This window comes from Pseudophryne corroboree, chromosome 11, assembly GCF_028390025.1.
Source record: "Pseudophryne corroboree isolate aPseCor3 chromosome 11, aPseCor3.hap2, whole genome shotgun sequence".
Classification (NCBI taxonomy): Eukaryota; Metazoa; Chordata; class Amphibia; order Anura; family Myobatrachidae; genus Pseudophryne; species Pseudophryne corroboree.
Genome location: NC_086454.1, coordinates 184,775,433 through 184,791,417, shown reverse-complemented (window position 1 = coordinate 184,791,417; position 15,985 = coordinate 184,775,433). Strand labels below are relative to the sequence as shown.

General features: G+C 30.2%; 8 non-coding genes across 8 annotated transcripts; all 8 read left to right on the top strand.

Moving 5' to 3' along the window:
- The first annotated feature begins 233 nt into the window (after nucleotides 1–233).
- TRNAV-UAC (transfer RNA valine (anticodon UAC)) lies at nucleotides 234–306 on the top strand. The gene has a single exon. It is a non-coding gene; the product is annotated as a tRNA-Val (tRNA).
- A 1,925-nt stretch (nucleotides 307–2,231) lies between these two features.
- Nucleotides 2,232–2,304, top strand: TRNAV-UAC (transfer RNA valine (anticodon UAC)). The gene has a single exon. It is a non-coding gene; the product is annotated as a tRNA-Val (tRNA).
- Nucleotides 2,305–4,230: 1,926 nt separating this feature from the next.
- Nucleotides 4,231–4,303, top strand: TRNAV-UAC (transfer RNA valine (anticodon UAC)). The gene has a single exon. It is a non-coding gene; the product is annotated as a tRNA-Val (tRNA).
- A 1,924-nt stretch (nucleotides 4,304–6,227) lies between these two features.
- On the top strand, nucleotides 6,228–6,300 carry TRNAV-UAC (transfer RNA valine (anticodon UAC)). The gene has a single exon. It is a non-coding gene; the product is annotated as a tRNA-Val (tRNA).
- A 1,921-nt stretch (nucleotides 6,301–8,221) lies between these two features.
- TRNAV-UAC (transfer RNA valine (anticodon UAC)) lies at nucleotides 8,222–8,294 on the top strand. Its single transcript has one exon. It is a non-coding gene; the product is annotated as a tRNA-Val (tRNA).
- Nucleotides 8,295–10,219: 1,925 nt separating this feature from the next.
- TRNAV-UAC (transfer RNA valine (anticodon UAC)) lies at nucleotides 10,220–10,292 on the top strand. Its single transcript has one exon. It is a non-coding gene; the product is annotated as a tRNA-Val (tRNA).
- A 1,924-nt stretch (nucleotides 10,293–12,216) lies between these two features.
- On the top strand, nucleotides 12,217–12,289 carry TRNAV-UAC (transfer RNA valine (anticodon UAC)). The gene has a single exon. It is a non-coding gene; the product is annotated as a tRNA-Val (tRNA).
- Nucleotides 12,290–14,214: 1,925 nt separating this feature from the next.
- Nucleotides 14,215–14,287, top strand: TRNAV-UAC (transfer RNA valine (anticodon UAC)). Its single transcript has one exon. It is a non-coding gene; the product is annotated as a tRNA-Val (tRNA).
- The last annotated feature ends 1,698 nt before the right edge of the window (nucleotides 14,288–15,985 follow it).

Genomic DNA, 15,985 nt, shown 5'->3' with positions numbered 1-15,985 from the left:
TTTAATTATGCAAGGTTGGTCAACCAGGCTATAACTTTCTTTAGCTAGGTGTACCACTATTAAGTATTGGGTCAATTTGCCAAAAATATGGTGCTCTGTTTTTTTTCAAATTATATATAATGAAAGAACAATCACTTTGACGTTTCACCGATAATCCGGAACAGTTTACCAAAAATCACTACGACTGTCAGGACAACCAAAAAATTGAACAGTTTGTTACTGTATTGCATATTGGTTTCATAGTGTAGTGGTTATCACATCTGCTTTACACGCAGAAGCTCCTGGGTTCAATCCCCAGTGGAACCATATTTTTGCACTAATTTATGATTTATGAAAATTTTCTTCACTATCATTCTTATAACATCTGACCTGCTACTGCTCAATGTGAAACATGTCATTTGTTCACTTACAAAATTCAATTTCTTCTCTAAATATGTAAATAAATGTTATTTTTAATATCTATTAGCTTTTAATTATAAAAGAACTTATTACAGCAAACAACTGATTAAAAATCTGGAGCAGATTCAAATAATCTTCTTGTTTTATAAGAAATTGGTAGCAATGTATCATATATTTCATTTATAGTAAACAAATAAATTGTAGTATCATATCTAACTACCTTTTTCCATAAATCATCTTAACTGAGTACAGGTAAATAAATCACTTAAACCAACATTTCCATCACCAGTTCACCAAAGCACAGCTATTCTTTCCAGGACTTCACTGTTCACATGACTTCACTAGCAACTTGATAATGCTGCCAAGGTTTGGTATTGCATGATTAATGCATGATAAACTGCAATCAAGTTTTGATGTAGCTAATATTCACTTCCAGATTATTTACTTTAAATGTAAATAAATATTTCCATAATTACTATGTGCAAGTTTAGCAAAAATGCTGATAGATTTGACTTCTGGATAGATAGTATATTGATTATTACTAAAGTCTTTTTCGAGTATTATGCTTAAGTTATGTTGTGAAAGGGCATTTATTTATATGTAGTATTTGTAATACAGGCACTTTATGGTAACATGGCAAGAAAAATCACTGAAAAGTGATTTTGATAAGTGTGACACCTGCAGATGATAATTGGTCAAAATGTTAAAAATAATGATTTTTGTGTATATAGTTTTTCAAATTATAAATATTCACTTGAAAAGCTTCAAAAATTCTTTATTTAAAATGGGAATATGCAGGTTTATTCAACATTGCACACATTGCTCTTTGCTAAATTTTTATTTTAAATGTTGGGTAATGCAAGTTTGGTCAACCATGTTACAACTGTCTTTATCTATGTACCCACTATACAATTATTAAAGTCAATTGCAAAAAATTGGTTGCTCATCCTGTTTTACTGGGTAGTGTTTTTAAATGACCATTTGGTGTATTTCCGATAAACCAGAGAACTGATGGTCACAAACACACTCCTTCGGTTATTGAATCGGTCAGCCAAGATAAAAAAAAATCTCAGCCTACTATATTAGTGCACTATGTGGTACTTGGAGGTTCTCGATAAACTGACCATATTTTCTGCATTTTTTCATGACTAAGTCATGCTGCTTAATTGCGGACATATGAAAATTCAGTGTTGTGCGACATATAATTGGATTTTTAAACAAAATCACTTAGTGTGTACCTCAGATTTTGGGGCATTTGATTGTCAAGATGACCATAAATATCTTCTAGTGTGAGAACAGTTTATGTTGTGGTTTAATAGCATTGTGGTTAGTATATCTGCTTTATACGGAAAAAGTCCTGGGTTCAATCCCAAGTGAACCCGTATTTATTAAAAAATCCAGTAAACTGTGATCTTGATAAGAGTACTTACAGTAGATAATAATTGGTCAAGATGTTAGAAATAAAGAATTTTGTATATTTGTTTTCTTCAAATTAAAAATAATCACTTAAAAAACTTTGCAAAATGCTTACTTTAAAATGGATATACACATTTATTTATCATTGCAGTCATTGCTTTTTAATAAAGATTAATATTAAATGTTTAATTATGCAAGGTTGGTCAACCAGGCTATAACTTTCTTTAGCTAGGTGTACCACTGTTAAGTATTGGGTCAATTTGCCAAAAATATGGTGCTCTGTTTTTTTTAAATTATATATAATGAAAGAACAATCACTTTGACGTTTCACCGATAATCCGGAACAGTTTACCAAAAATCACTACGACTGTCAGGACAACCAAAAAATTGAATAGTTTGTTATTGTATTGCATATTGGTTTCATAGTGTAGTGGTTATCACATCTGCTTTACACGCAGAAGGTCCTGGGTTCAATCCCCAGTGGAACCATATTTTTGCACTAATTTATGATTTATGAAAATTTTCTTCACTATCATTCTTATAACATCTGACCTGCTACTGCTCAATGTGAAACATGTCATTTGTTCACTTACAAAATTCAATTTCTTCTCTAAATATGGAAATAAATGTTATTTTTAATATCTATTAGCTTTTAATTATAAAATAACTAATTACAGCAAACAACTGATTAAAAATCTGGAGCAGATTCAAATAATCTTCTTGTTTTATAAGAAATTGGTAGCAATGTATCATATATTTCATTTATAGTAAACAAATAAATTGTAGTATCATATCTAACTACCTTTTTCCATAAATCATCTTAACTGAGTACAGTTAAATAAATCACTTAAACCAACATGTCCATCACCAGTTCACCAAAGCACAGCTATTCTTTCCAGGACTTCACTGTTCACATGACTTCACTAGCAACTTGATAATGCTGCCAAGGTTTGGTATTGCATGATTAATGCATGATAAACTGCAATCATGTTTTGATGTAGCTAGTATTCACTTCCAGATTATTTACTTTAAATGTAAATAAATATTTCCATAATTACTATGTGCAAGTTTAGCAAAAATGCTGATAGATTTGACTTCTGGATAGATAGTATATTGATTATTACTAAAGTCTTTTTCGAGTATTATGCTTAAGTTATGTTGTGAAAGGGCATTTATTTATATGTAGTATTTGTAATACAGGCACTTTATGGTAACATGGCAAGAAAAATCACTGAAAAGTGATTTTGATAAGTGTGACACCTGCAGATGATAATTGGTCAAAATGTTAGAAATAATGATTTTTGTGTATATAGTTTTTCAAATTATAAATATTCACTTGAAAAGCTTCAAAAATTCTTTATTTAAAATGGGAATATGCAGGTTTATTCAACATTGCACACATTGCTCTTTGCTATATTTTTATTTTAAATGTTGGGTAATGCAAGTTTGGTCAACCATGTTACAACTGTATTTATCTATGTACCCACTATACAATTATTAAAGTCAATTGCAAAAAATTGGTTGCTCATCCTGTTTTACTGGGTAGTGTTTTTAAATGACCATTTGGTGTATTTCCGATAAACCAGAGAACTGATGGTCACAAACACACTCCTTCGGTTATTGAATCGGTCAGCCAAGATAAAAAAAAATCTCAGCCTACTATATTAGTGCACTATGTGGTACTTGGAGGTTCTCGATAAACTGACCATATTTTCTGCATTTTTTCATGACTAAGTCATGCTGCTTAATTGCGGACATGTGAAAATTCAGTGTTGTGCGACATATAATTGGATTTTTAAACAAAATCACTTAGTGTGTACCTCAGATATTGGGGCATTTGATTGTCAAGATGACCATAAATATCTTCTAGTGTGAGAACAGTTTATGTTGTGGTTTCATAGCATTGTGGTTAGCATATCTGCTTTATACGGAGAAAGTCCTTGGTTCAATCCCAAGTGAACCCGTATTTATTAAAAAATCCAGTAAACTGTGATCTTGATAAGAGTACTTACAGTAGATAATAATTGGTCAAGATGTTAGAAATAAAGAATTTTGTATATTTGTTTTCTTCAAATTAAAAATAATCACTTAAAAAACTTTGCAAAATGCTTACTTTAAAATGGATATACACATTTATTTATCATTGCAGTCATTGCTTTTTAATAAAGATTAATATTAAATGTTTAATTATGCAAGGTTGGTCAACCAGGCTATAACTTTCTTTAGCTAGGTGTACCACTATTAAGTATTGGGTCAATTTGCCAAAAATATGGTGCTCTGTTTTTTTTTAAATTATATATAATGAAAGAACAATCACTTTGACGTTTCACCGATAATCCGGAACAGTCTACCAAAAATCACTACGACTGACAGGACAACCAAAAAATTGAACAGTTTGTTATTATATTGCATATTGGTTTCATAGTGTAGTGGTTATCACATCTGCTTTACACGCAGAAGGTCCTGGGTTCAATCCCCAGTGGAACCATATTTTTGCACTAATTTATGATTTACGAAAATTTTCGTCACTATCATTCTTATAACATCTAACCTGCTACTGCTCAATGTGAAACATGTCATTTGTTCACTTACAAAATTCAATTTCTTCTCTAAATATGGAAATAAATGTTATTTTTAATATCTATTAGCTTTTAATTATAAAATAACTTATTACAGCAAACAACTGATTAAAAATCTGGAGCAGATTCAAATAATCTTCTTGTTTTATAAGAAATTGGTAGCAATGTATCATATATTTCATTTATAGTAAACAAATAAATTGTAGTATCATATCTAACTACCTTTTTCCATAAATCATCTTAACTGAGTACAGTTAAATAAATCACTTAAACCAACATTTCCATCACCAGTTCACCAAAGCACAGTTATTCTTACCAGGACTTCACTGTTCACATGACTTCACTAGCAACTTGATAATGCTGCCAAGGTTTGGTATTGCATGATTAATGCATGATAAACTGCAATCGTGTTTTGATGTAGCTAATATTCACTTCCAGATTATTTACTTTAAATGTAAATAAATATTTCCATAATTACTATGTGCAAGTTTAGCAAAAATGCTGATAGATTTAACTTCTGGATAGATAGTATATTGATTATTACTAAAGTCTTTTCCGAGTATTATGCTTACGTTATGTTGTGAAAGGGCATTTATTTATTTGTAGTATTTGTAATACAGGCACTTTATGGTAACATGGCAAGAAAAATCACTGAAAAGTGATTTTGATAAGTGTGACACCTGCAGATGATAATTGGTCAAAATGTTAGAAATAATTATTTTTGTGTATATAGTTTTTCAAATTATAAATATTCACTTGAAAAGCTTCAAAAATTCTTTATTTAAAATGGGAATATGCAGGTTTATTCAACATTGCACACATTGCTCTTTGCTAAATTTTTATTTTAAATGTTGGGTAATGCAAGTTTGGTCAACCATGTTACAACTGTCTTTATCTATGTACCCACTATACAATTATTAAAGTCAATTGCAAAAAATTGGTTGCTAATCCTGTTTTACTGGGTAGTGTTTTTAAATGACCATTTGGTGTATTTCCGATAAACCAGAGAACTGATGGTCACAAACACACTCCTTCGGTTATTGAATCGGTCAGCCAAGATAAAAAAAATGTCAGCCTACTATATTAGTGCACTATGTGGTACTTGGAGGTTCTCGATTAACTGACCATATTTTCTGCATTTTTTCATGACTAAGTCATGCTGCTTAATTGCGGACATATAAAAATTCAGTGTTGTGCAACATATAATTGGATTTTTAAACAAAATCACTTAGTGTGTACCTCAGATTTTGGGGCATTTGATTGTCAAGATGACCATAAATATCTTCTAGTGTGAGAACAGTTTATGTTGAGGTTTCATAGCATAGTGGTTAGCATATCTGCTTTACACGGAGAAAGTCCTGAGTTCAATCCCAAGTGAACCCATATTTATTAAAAAAAACAGTAAACTGTGATCTTGATAAGAGTACTTACAGTAGACAATAATTGGTCAAGATGTTAGAAATAAAGAATTTTGTATATTTGTTTTCTTCAAATTAAAAATAATCACTTAAAAAACTTTTCAAAATGCTTACTTTAAAATGGATATACACATTTATTTATCATTGCAGTCATTGCTTTTTAATAAAGATTAATATTAAATGTTTTATTATGCAAGGTTGGTCAACCAGGCTATAACTTTCTTTAGCTAGGTGTACCACTATTAAGTATTGGGTCAATTTGCCAAAAATATGGTGCTCTGTTTTTTTTAAATTATATATAATGAAAGAACAATCACTTTGACGTTTCACCGATAATCCGGAACAGTTTACCAAAAATCACTACGACTGTGAGGACTACCAAAAAATTTAACAGTTTGTTATTGTATTGCATATTGGTTTCATAGTGTAGTGGTTATCACATCTGCTTTACACGCAGAAGGTCCTGGGTTCAATCCCCAGTGGAACCATATTTTTGCACTTATTTATGATTTATGAAAATTTTCTTCACTATCATTCTTATAACATCTAACCTGCTACTGCTCAATGTGAAACATGTCATTTGTTCACTTACAAAATTCAATTTCTTCTCTAAATATGGAAATAAATGTTATTTTTAATATCTATTAGCTTTTAATTATAAAATAACTTATTACAGCAAACAACTGATTAAAAATCTGGAGCAGATTCAAATAATCTTGTTTTATAAGAAATTGGTAGCAATGTATCATATATTTCATTTATAGTAAACAAATAAATTGTAGTATCATATCTAACTACCTTTTTCCATAAATCATCTTAACTGAGTACAGTTAAATAAATCACTTAAACCAACATTTCCATCACCAGTTCACCAAAGCACAGCTATTCTTACCAGGACTTCACTGTTCACATGACTTCACTAGCAACTTGATAATGCTGCCAAGGTTTGGTATTGCATGATTAATGCATGATAAACTGCAATCATGTTTTGATGTAGCTAATATTCACTTCCAGATTATTTACTTTAAATGTAAATAAATATTTCCATAATTACTATTTGCAAGTTTAGCAAAAATGCTGATAGATTTGACTACTGGATAGATAGTATATTGATTATTACTAAAGTCTTTTCCGAGTATTATGCTTAAGTTATGTTGTGAAAGCGCATTTATTTATATGTAGTATTTGTAATACAGGCACTTTATGGTAACATGGCAAGAAAAATCACTGAAAATTGATTTTGATAAGTGTGACACCTGCAGATGATAATTGGTCAAAATGTTAGAAATAATGATTTTTGTGTATATAGTTTTTCAAATTATAAATATTCACTTGAAAAGCTTCAAAAATTCTTTATTTAAAATGGGAATATGCAGGTTTATTCAACATTGCACACATTGCTCTTTGCTAAATTTGTATTTTAAATGTTGGGTAATGCAAGTTTGGTCAACCATGTTACAACTGTCTTTATCTATGTACCCACTATACAATTATTAAAGTCAATTGCAAAAAATTGGTTGCTCATCCTGTTTTACTGGGTAGTGTTTTTAAATGACCATTTGGTGTATTTCCGATAAACCAGAGAACTGATGGTCACAAACACACTTCTTCGGTTATTGAATCGGTCAGCCAAGATAAAAAAAATCTCAGCCTACTATATTAGTGCACTATGTGGTACTTGGAGGTTCTCGATAAACTGATCATATTTTCTGCATTTTTTCATGACTAAGTCATGCTGCTTAATTGCGGACATATGAAAATTCAGTGTTGTGCAACATATAATTGGATTTTTAAACAAAATCACTTAGTGTGTACCTCAGATTTTGGGGCATTTGATTGTCAAGATGACCATAAATATCTTCTAGTGTGAGAACAGTTTATGTTGTGGTTTCATAGCATAGTGGTTAGCATATCTGCTTTACACGGAGAAAGTCCTGAGTTCATTCCCAAGTGAACCCATATTTATTAAAAAATCCAGTAAACTGTGATCTTGATAAGAGTACTTACAGTAGATAATAATTGGTCAAGATGTTAGAAATAAAGAATTTTGTATATTTGTTTTCTTCAAATTAAAAATAATCACTTAAAAAACTTTGCAAAATGCTTACTTTAAAATGGATATACACATTTATTTATCATTGCAGTCATTGCTTTTTAATAAAGATTAATATTAAATGTTTAATTATGCAAGGTTGGTCAACCAGGCTATAACTTTCTTTAGCTAGGTTTACCACTATTAAGTATTGGGTCAATTTGCCAAAAATATGGTGCTCTGTTTTTTTAAAATTATATATAATGAAAGAACAATCACTTTGACATTTCACCGATAATCCGGAACAGTTTGCCAAAAATCACTACGACTGTCAGGTCAACCAAAAAATTAACCAGTTTGTTATTGTATTGCATATTGGTTTCATAGTGTAGTGGTTATCACATCTGATTTACACGCAGAAGGTCCTGGGTTCAATCCCCAGTGGAACCATATTTTTGCACTTATTTATGATTTATGAAAATTTTCTTCACTATCATTCTTATAACATCTGACCTGCTACTGCTCAATGTGAAACATGTCATTTGTTCACTAACAAATTTCAATTTCTTCTCTAAATATGGAAATAAATGTTATTTTTAATATCTATTAGCTTTTAATTATAAAATAACTTATTACAGCAAACAACTGATTAAAAATCTGGAGCAGATTCAAATAATCTTCTTGTTTTATAAGAAATTGGTAGCAATGTATCATATATTTCATTTATAGTAAACAAATAAATTGTAGTATCATATCTAACTACCTTTTTCCATAAATCATCTTAACTGAGTACAGTTAAATAAATCACTTAAACCAACATTTCCATCACCAGTTCACCAAAGCACAGCTATTCTTACCAGGACTTCACTGTTCACATGACTTCACTAGCAACTTGATAATGCTGCCAAGGTTTGGTATTGCATGATTAATGCATGATAAACTGCAATCATGTTTTGATGTAGCTAATATTCACTTCCAGATTATTTACTTTAAATGTAAATAAATATTTCCATAATTACTATGTGCAAGTTTAGCAAAAATGCTGATAGATTTGACTTCTGGATAGATAGTATATTGATTATTACTAAAGTCTTTTTCGAGTATTATGCTTAAGTTATGTTGTGAAAGGGCATTTATTTATATGTAGTATTTGTAATACAGGCACTTTATGGTAACATGGCAAGAAAAATCACTGAAAAGTGATTTTGATAAGTGTGACACCTGCAGATGATAATTGGTCAAAATGTTAGAAATAATGATTTTTGTGTATATAGTTTTTCAAATTATAAATATTCACTTGAAAAGCTTCAAAAATTCTTTATTTAAAATGGGAATATGCAGGTTTATTCAACATTGCACACATTGCTCTTTGCTAAATTTTTATTTTAAATGTTGGGTAATGCAAGTTTGGTCAACCATGTTACAACTGTCTTTATCTATGTACCCACTATACAATTATTAAAGTCAATTGCAAAAAATTGGTTGCTCATCCTGTTTTACTGGGTAGTGTTTTTAAATGACCATTTGGTGTATTTCCGATAAACCAGAGAACTGATGGTCACAAACACACTCCTTCGGTTATTGAATTGGTCAGCCAAGATAAAAAAAAATCTCAGCCTACTATATTAGTGCACTATGTGGTACTTGGAGGTTCTCGATAAACTGACCATATTTTCTGCATTTTTTTATGACTAAGTCATGCTGCTTAATTGCGGACATATGAAAATTCAGTGTTGTGCGACATGTAATTGGATTTTTAAACAAAATCACTTAGTGTGTACCTCAGATTTTGGGGCATTTGATTGTCAAGATGACCATAAATATCTTCTAGTGTGAGAACAGTTTATGTTGTGGTTTCATAGCATTGTGGTTAGCATATCTGCTTTATACGGAAAAAGTCCTGGGTTCAATCCCAAGTGAACCCGTATTTATTAAAAAATCCAGTAAACTGTGATCTTGATAAGAGTACTTACAGTAGATAATAATTGGTCAAGATGTTAGAAATAAAGAATTTTGTATATTTGTTTTCTTCAAATTAAAAATAATCACTTAAAAAACTTTGCAAAATGCTTACTTTAAAATGGATATACACATTTATTTATCATTGCAGTCATTGCTTTTTAATAAAGATTAATATTAAATGTTTAATTATGCAAGGTTGGTCAACCAGGCTATAACTTTCTTTAGCTAGGTGTACCACTATTAAGTATTGGGTCAATTTGCCAAAAATATGGTGCTCTGTTTTTTTTAAATTATATATAATGAAAGAACAATCACTTTGACGTTTCACCGATAATCCGGAACAGTTTACCAAAAATCACTACGACTGTCAGGACAACCAAAAAATTGAACAGTTTGTTATTGTATTGCATATTGGTTTCATAGTGTAGTGGTTATCACATCTGCTTTACACGCGGAAGGTCCTGGGTTCAATCCCCAGTGGAACCATATTTTTGCACTAATTTATGATTTATGAAAATTTTCTTCACTATCATTCTTATAACATCTGACCTGCTACTGCTCAATGTGAAACATGTCATTTGTTCACTTACAAAATTCAATTTCTTCGCTAAATATGGAAATAAATGTTATTTTTAATATCTATTAGCTTTTAATTATAAAATAACTTATTACAGCAAACAACTGATTAAAAATCTGGAGCAGATTCAAATAATCTTCTTGTTTTATAAGAAATTGGTAGCAATGTATCATATATTTCATTTATAGTAAACAAATAAATTGTAGTATCGTATCTAACTACCTTTTTCCATAAATCATCTTAACTGAGTACAGTTAAATAAATCACTTAAACCAACATGTCCATCACCAGTTCACCAAAGCACAGCTATTCTTTCCAGGACTTCACTGTTCACATGACTTCACTAGCAACTTGATAATGCTGCCAAGGTTTGGTATTGCATGATTAATGCATGATAAACTGCAATCATGTTTTGATGTAGCTAATATTCACTTCCAGATTATTTACTTTAAATGTAAATAAATATTTCCATAATTACTATGTGCAAGTTTAGCAAAAATGCTGATAGATTTGACTTCTGGATAGATAGTATATTGATTATTACTAAAGTCTTTTTCGAGTATTATGCTTAAGTTATGTTGTGAAAGGGCATTTATTTATATGTAGTATTTGTAATACAGGCACTTTATGGTAACATGGCAAGAAAAATCACTGAAAAGTGATTTTGATAAGTGTGACACCTGCAGATGATAATTGGTCAAAATGTTAGAAATAATGATTTTTGTGTATATAGTTTTTCAAATTATAAATATTCACTTGAAAAGCTTCAAAAATTCTTTATTTAAAATGGGAATATGCAGGTTTATTCAACATTGCACACATTGCTCTTTGCTAAATTTTTATTTTAAATGTTGGGTAATGCAAGTTTGGTCAACCATGTTACAACTGTCTTTATCTATGTACCCACTATACAATTATTAAAGTCAATTGCAAAAAATTGGTTGCTCATCCTGTTTTACTGGGTAGTGTTTTTAAATGACCATTTGGTGTATTTCCGATAAACCAGAGAACTGATGGTCACAAACACACTCCTTCGGTTATTGAATCGGTCAGCCAAGATAAAAAAAATCTCAGCCTACTATATTAGTGCACTATGTGGTACTTGGAGGTTCTCGATAAACTGACCATATTTTCTACATTTTTTCATGACTAAGTCATGCTGCTTAATTGCGGACATATGGAAATTCAGCATTGTGCGACATATAATTGGATTTTTAAACAAAATCACTTAGTGTGTACCTCAGATTTTGGGGCATTTGATTGTCAAGATGACCATAAATATCTTCTAGTGTGAGAACAGTTTATGTTGTGGTTTCATAGCATAGTGGTTAGCATATCTGCTTTACACGGAGAAAGTCCTGAGTTCAATCCCAAGTGAACCCATATTTATTAAAAAATCCAGTAAACTGTGATCTTGATAAGAGTACTTACAGTAGATAATAATTGGTCAAGATGTTAGAAATAAAGAATTTTGTATATTTGTTTTCTTCAAATTAAAAAGAATCACTTAAAAAACTTTGCAAAATGCTTACTTTAAAATGGATATACACATTTATTTATCATTGCAGTCATTGCTTTTTAATAAAGATTAATATTAAATGTTTTATTATGCAAGGTTGGTCAACCAGGCTATAACTTTCTTTAGCTAGGTGTACCACTATTAAGTATTGGGTCAATTTGCCAAAAATATGGTGCTCTGTTTTTTTTAAATTATATATAATGAAAGAACAATCACTTTGACGTTTCACCGATAATCCGGAACAGTTTACCAAAAATCACTACGACTGTCAGGACAACCAAAAAATTGAACAGTTTGTTATTGTATTGCATATTGGTTTCATAGTGTAGTGGTTATCACATCTGCTTTACACGCAGAAGGTTCTGTGTTCAATCCCTAGTGGAACCATATTTTTGCACTAATTTATGATTTATGAAAATTTTCGTCACTATCATTCTTATAACATCTAACCTGCTACTGCTCAATGTGAAACATGTCATTTGTTCACTTACAAAATTCAATTTCTTTTTTAAATATGGAAATAAATGTTATTTTTAATATCTATTAGCTTTTAATTATAAAATAACTTATTACAGCAAACAACTGATTAAAAATCTGGAGCAGATTCAAATAATCTTCTTCTTTTATAAGAAATTGGTAGCAATGTATCATATATTTCATTTATAGTAAACAAATAAATTGTAGTATCATATCTAACTACCTTTTTCCATAAATCATCTTAACTGAGTACAGTTAAACAAATCACTTAAACCAACATTTCCATCACCAGTTCACCAAAGCACAGCTATTATTTCCAGGACTTCACTGTTCACATGACTTCACTAGCAACTTGATAATGCTGCCAAGGTTTGGTATTGCATGATTAATGCATGATAAACTGCAATCATGTTTTGATGTAGCTAATATTCACTTCCAGATTATTTACTTTAAATGTAAATAAATATTTCCATAATTACTATGTGCAAGTTTAGCAAAAATGCTGATAGATTTGACTTCTGGATAGATAGTATATTGATTATTACTAAAGTCTTTTTCGAGTATTATGCTTAAGTTATGTTGTGAAAGGGCATTTATTTATATGTAGTATTTGTAATACAGGCACTTTATGGTAACATGGCAAGAAAAATCACTGAAAAGTGATTTTGATAAGTGTGACACCTGCAGATGATAATTGGTCAAAATGTTAGAAATAATGATTTTTGTGTATATAGTTTTTCAAATTATAAATATTCACTTGAAAAGCTTCAAAAATTATTTATTTGAAATGGGAATATGCAGGTTTATTCAACATTGCACACATTGCTCTTTGCTAAATTTTTATTTTAAATGTTGGGTAATGCAAGTTTGGTCAACCATGTTACAACTGTCTTTATCTATGTACCCACTATACAATTATTAAAGTCAATTGCAAAAAATTGGTTGCTCATCCTGTTTTACTGGGTAGTGTTTTTAAATGACCATTTGGTGTATTTCCGATAAACCAGAGAACTGATGGTCACAAACACACTACTTCGGTTATTGAATCGGTCAGCCAAGATAAAAAAAATCTCAGCCTACTATATTAGTGCACTATGTGGTACTTGGAGGTTCTCGATAAACTGACCATATTTTCTGCATTTTTTCATGACTAAGTCATGCTGCTTAATTGCGGACATATGAAAATTCAGTGTTGTGCAGCATATAATTGTATTTTTAAACAAAATCACTTAGTGTGTACCTCAGATTTTGGGGCATTTGATTGTCAAGAAGACCATAAATATCTTCTAGTGTGAGAACAGTTTATGTTGTGGTTTCATAGCATAGTGGTTAGCATATCTGCTTTACACAGAGAAAGTCCTAAGTTCAATCCTAAGTAAACCCATATTTATTAAAAAATCCAGTAAACTGTGATCTTGATAAGAGTACTTACAGTAGATAATAATTGGTCAAGATGTTAGAAATAAAGAATTTTGTATATTTGTTTTCTTCAAATTAAAAATAATCACTTAAAAAACTTTGCAAAATGCTTACTTTAAAATGGATATACACATTTATTTATTATTGCAGTCATTGCTTTTTAATAAAGATTAATATTAAATGTTTAATTATGCAAGGTTGGTCAACCAGGCTATAACTTTCTTTAGCTAGGTGTACCACTATTAAGTATTGGGTCAATTTGCCAAAAATATGGTGCTCTGTTTTTTTTTAAATTATATATAATGAAAGAACAATCACTTTGACGTTTCACCGATAATCCGGAACAGTTTACCAAAAATCACTACGACTGTCAGGACAACCAAAAAATTGAATAGTTTGTTATTGTATTGCATATTGGTTTCATAGTGTAGTGGTTATCACATCTGCTTTACACGCAGAAAGTCCTGGGTTCAATCCCCAGTGGAACCATATTTTTGCACTAATTTATGATTTATGAAAATTTTCTTCACTATCATTCTTATAACATCTGACCTGCTACTGCTCAATGTGAAACATGTCATTTGTTCACTTACAAAATTCAATTTCTTCTCTAAATATGGAAATAAATGTTATTTTTAATATCTATTAGCTTTTAATTATAAAATAACTAATTACAGCAAACAACTGATTAAAAATCTGGAGCAGATTCAAATAATCTTCTTGTTTTATAAGAAATTGGTAGCAATGTATCATATATTTCATTTATAGTAAACAAATAAATTGTAGTATCATATCTAACTACCTTTTTCCATAAATCATCTTAACTGAGTACAGTTAAATAAATCACTTAAACCAACATTTCCATCACCAGTTCACCAAAGCACAGCTATTCTTTCCAGGACTTCACTGTTCACATGACTTCACTAGCAACTTGATAATGCTGCCAAGGTTTGGTATTGCATGATTAATGCATGATAAACTGCAATCATGTTTTGATGTAGCTAATATTCACTTCCAGATTATTTACTTTAAATGTAAATAAATATTTCCATAATTACTATGTGCAAGTTTAGCAAAAATGCTGATAGATTTGACTTCTGGATAGATAGTATATTGATTATTACTAAAGTCTTTTTCGAGTATTATGCTTAAGTTATGTTGTGAAAGGGCATTTATTTATATGTAGTATTTGTAATACAGGCACTTTATGGTAACATGGCAAGAAAAATCACTGAAAAGTGATTTTGATAAGTGTGACACCTGCAGATGATAATTGGTCAAAATTTTAGAAATAATGATTTTTGTGTATATAGTTTTTCAAATTATAAATATTCACTTGAAAAGCTTCAAAAATTCTTTATTTAAAATGGGAATATGCAGGTTTATTCAACATTGCACACATTGCTCTTTGCTAAATTTGTATTTTAAATGTTGGGTAATGCAAGTTTGGTCAACCATGTTACAACTGTCTTTATCTATGTACCCACTATACAATTATTAAAGTCAATTGCAAAAAATTGGTTGCTCATCCTGTTTTACTGGGTAGTGTTTTTAAATGACCATTTGGTGTATTTCCGATAAACCAGAGAACTGATGGTCACAAACACACTCCTTCGGTTATTGAATCGGTCAGCCAAGATAAAAAAAATCTCAGCCTACTATATTAGTGCACTATGTGGTACTTGGAGGTTCTCGATAAACTGACCATATTTTCTACATTTTTTCATGACTAAGTCATGCTGCTTAATTGCGGACATATGGAAATTCAGTATTGTGCGACATATAATTGGATTTTTAAACAAAATCACTTAGTGTGTACCTCAGATTTTGGGGCATTTGATTGTCAAGATGACCATAAATATCTTCTAGTGTGAGAACAGTTTATGTTGTGGTTTCATAGCATAGTGGTTAGCATATCTGCTTTACACGGAGAAAGTCCTGAGTTCAATCCCAAGTGAACCCATATTTATTAAAAAATCCAGTAAACTGTGATCTTGATAAGAGTACTTACAGTAGATAATAATTGGTCAAGATGTTAGAAATAAAGAATTTTGTATATTTGTTTTCTTCAAATTAAAAAGAATCACTTAAAAAACTTTGCAAAATGCTTACTTTAAAATGGATATACACATTTATTTATCATTGCAGTCATTGCTTTTTAATAAAGATTAATATTAAATGTTTTAT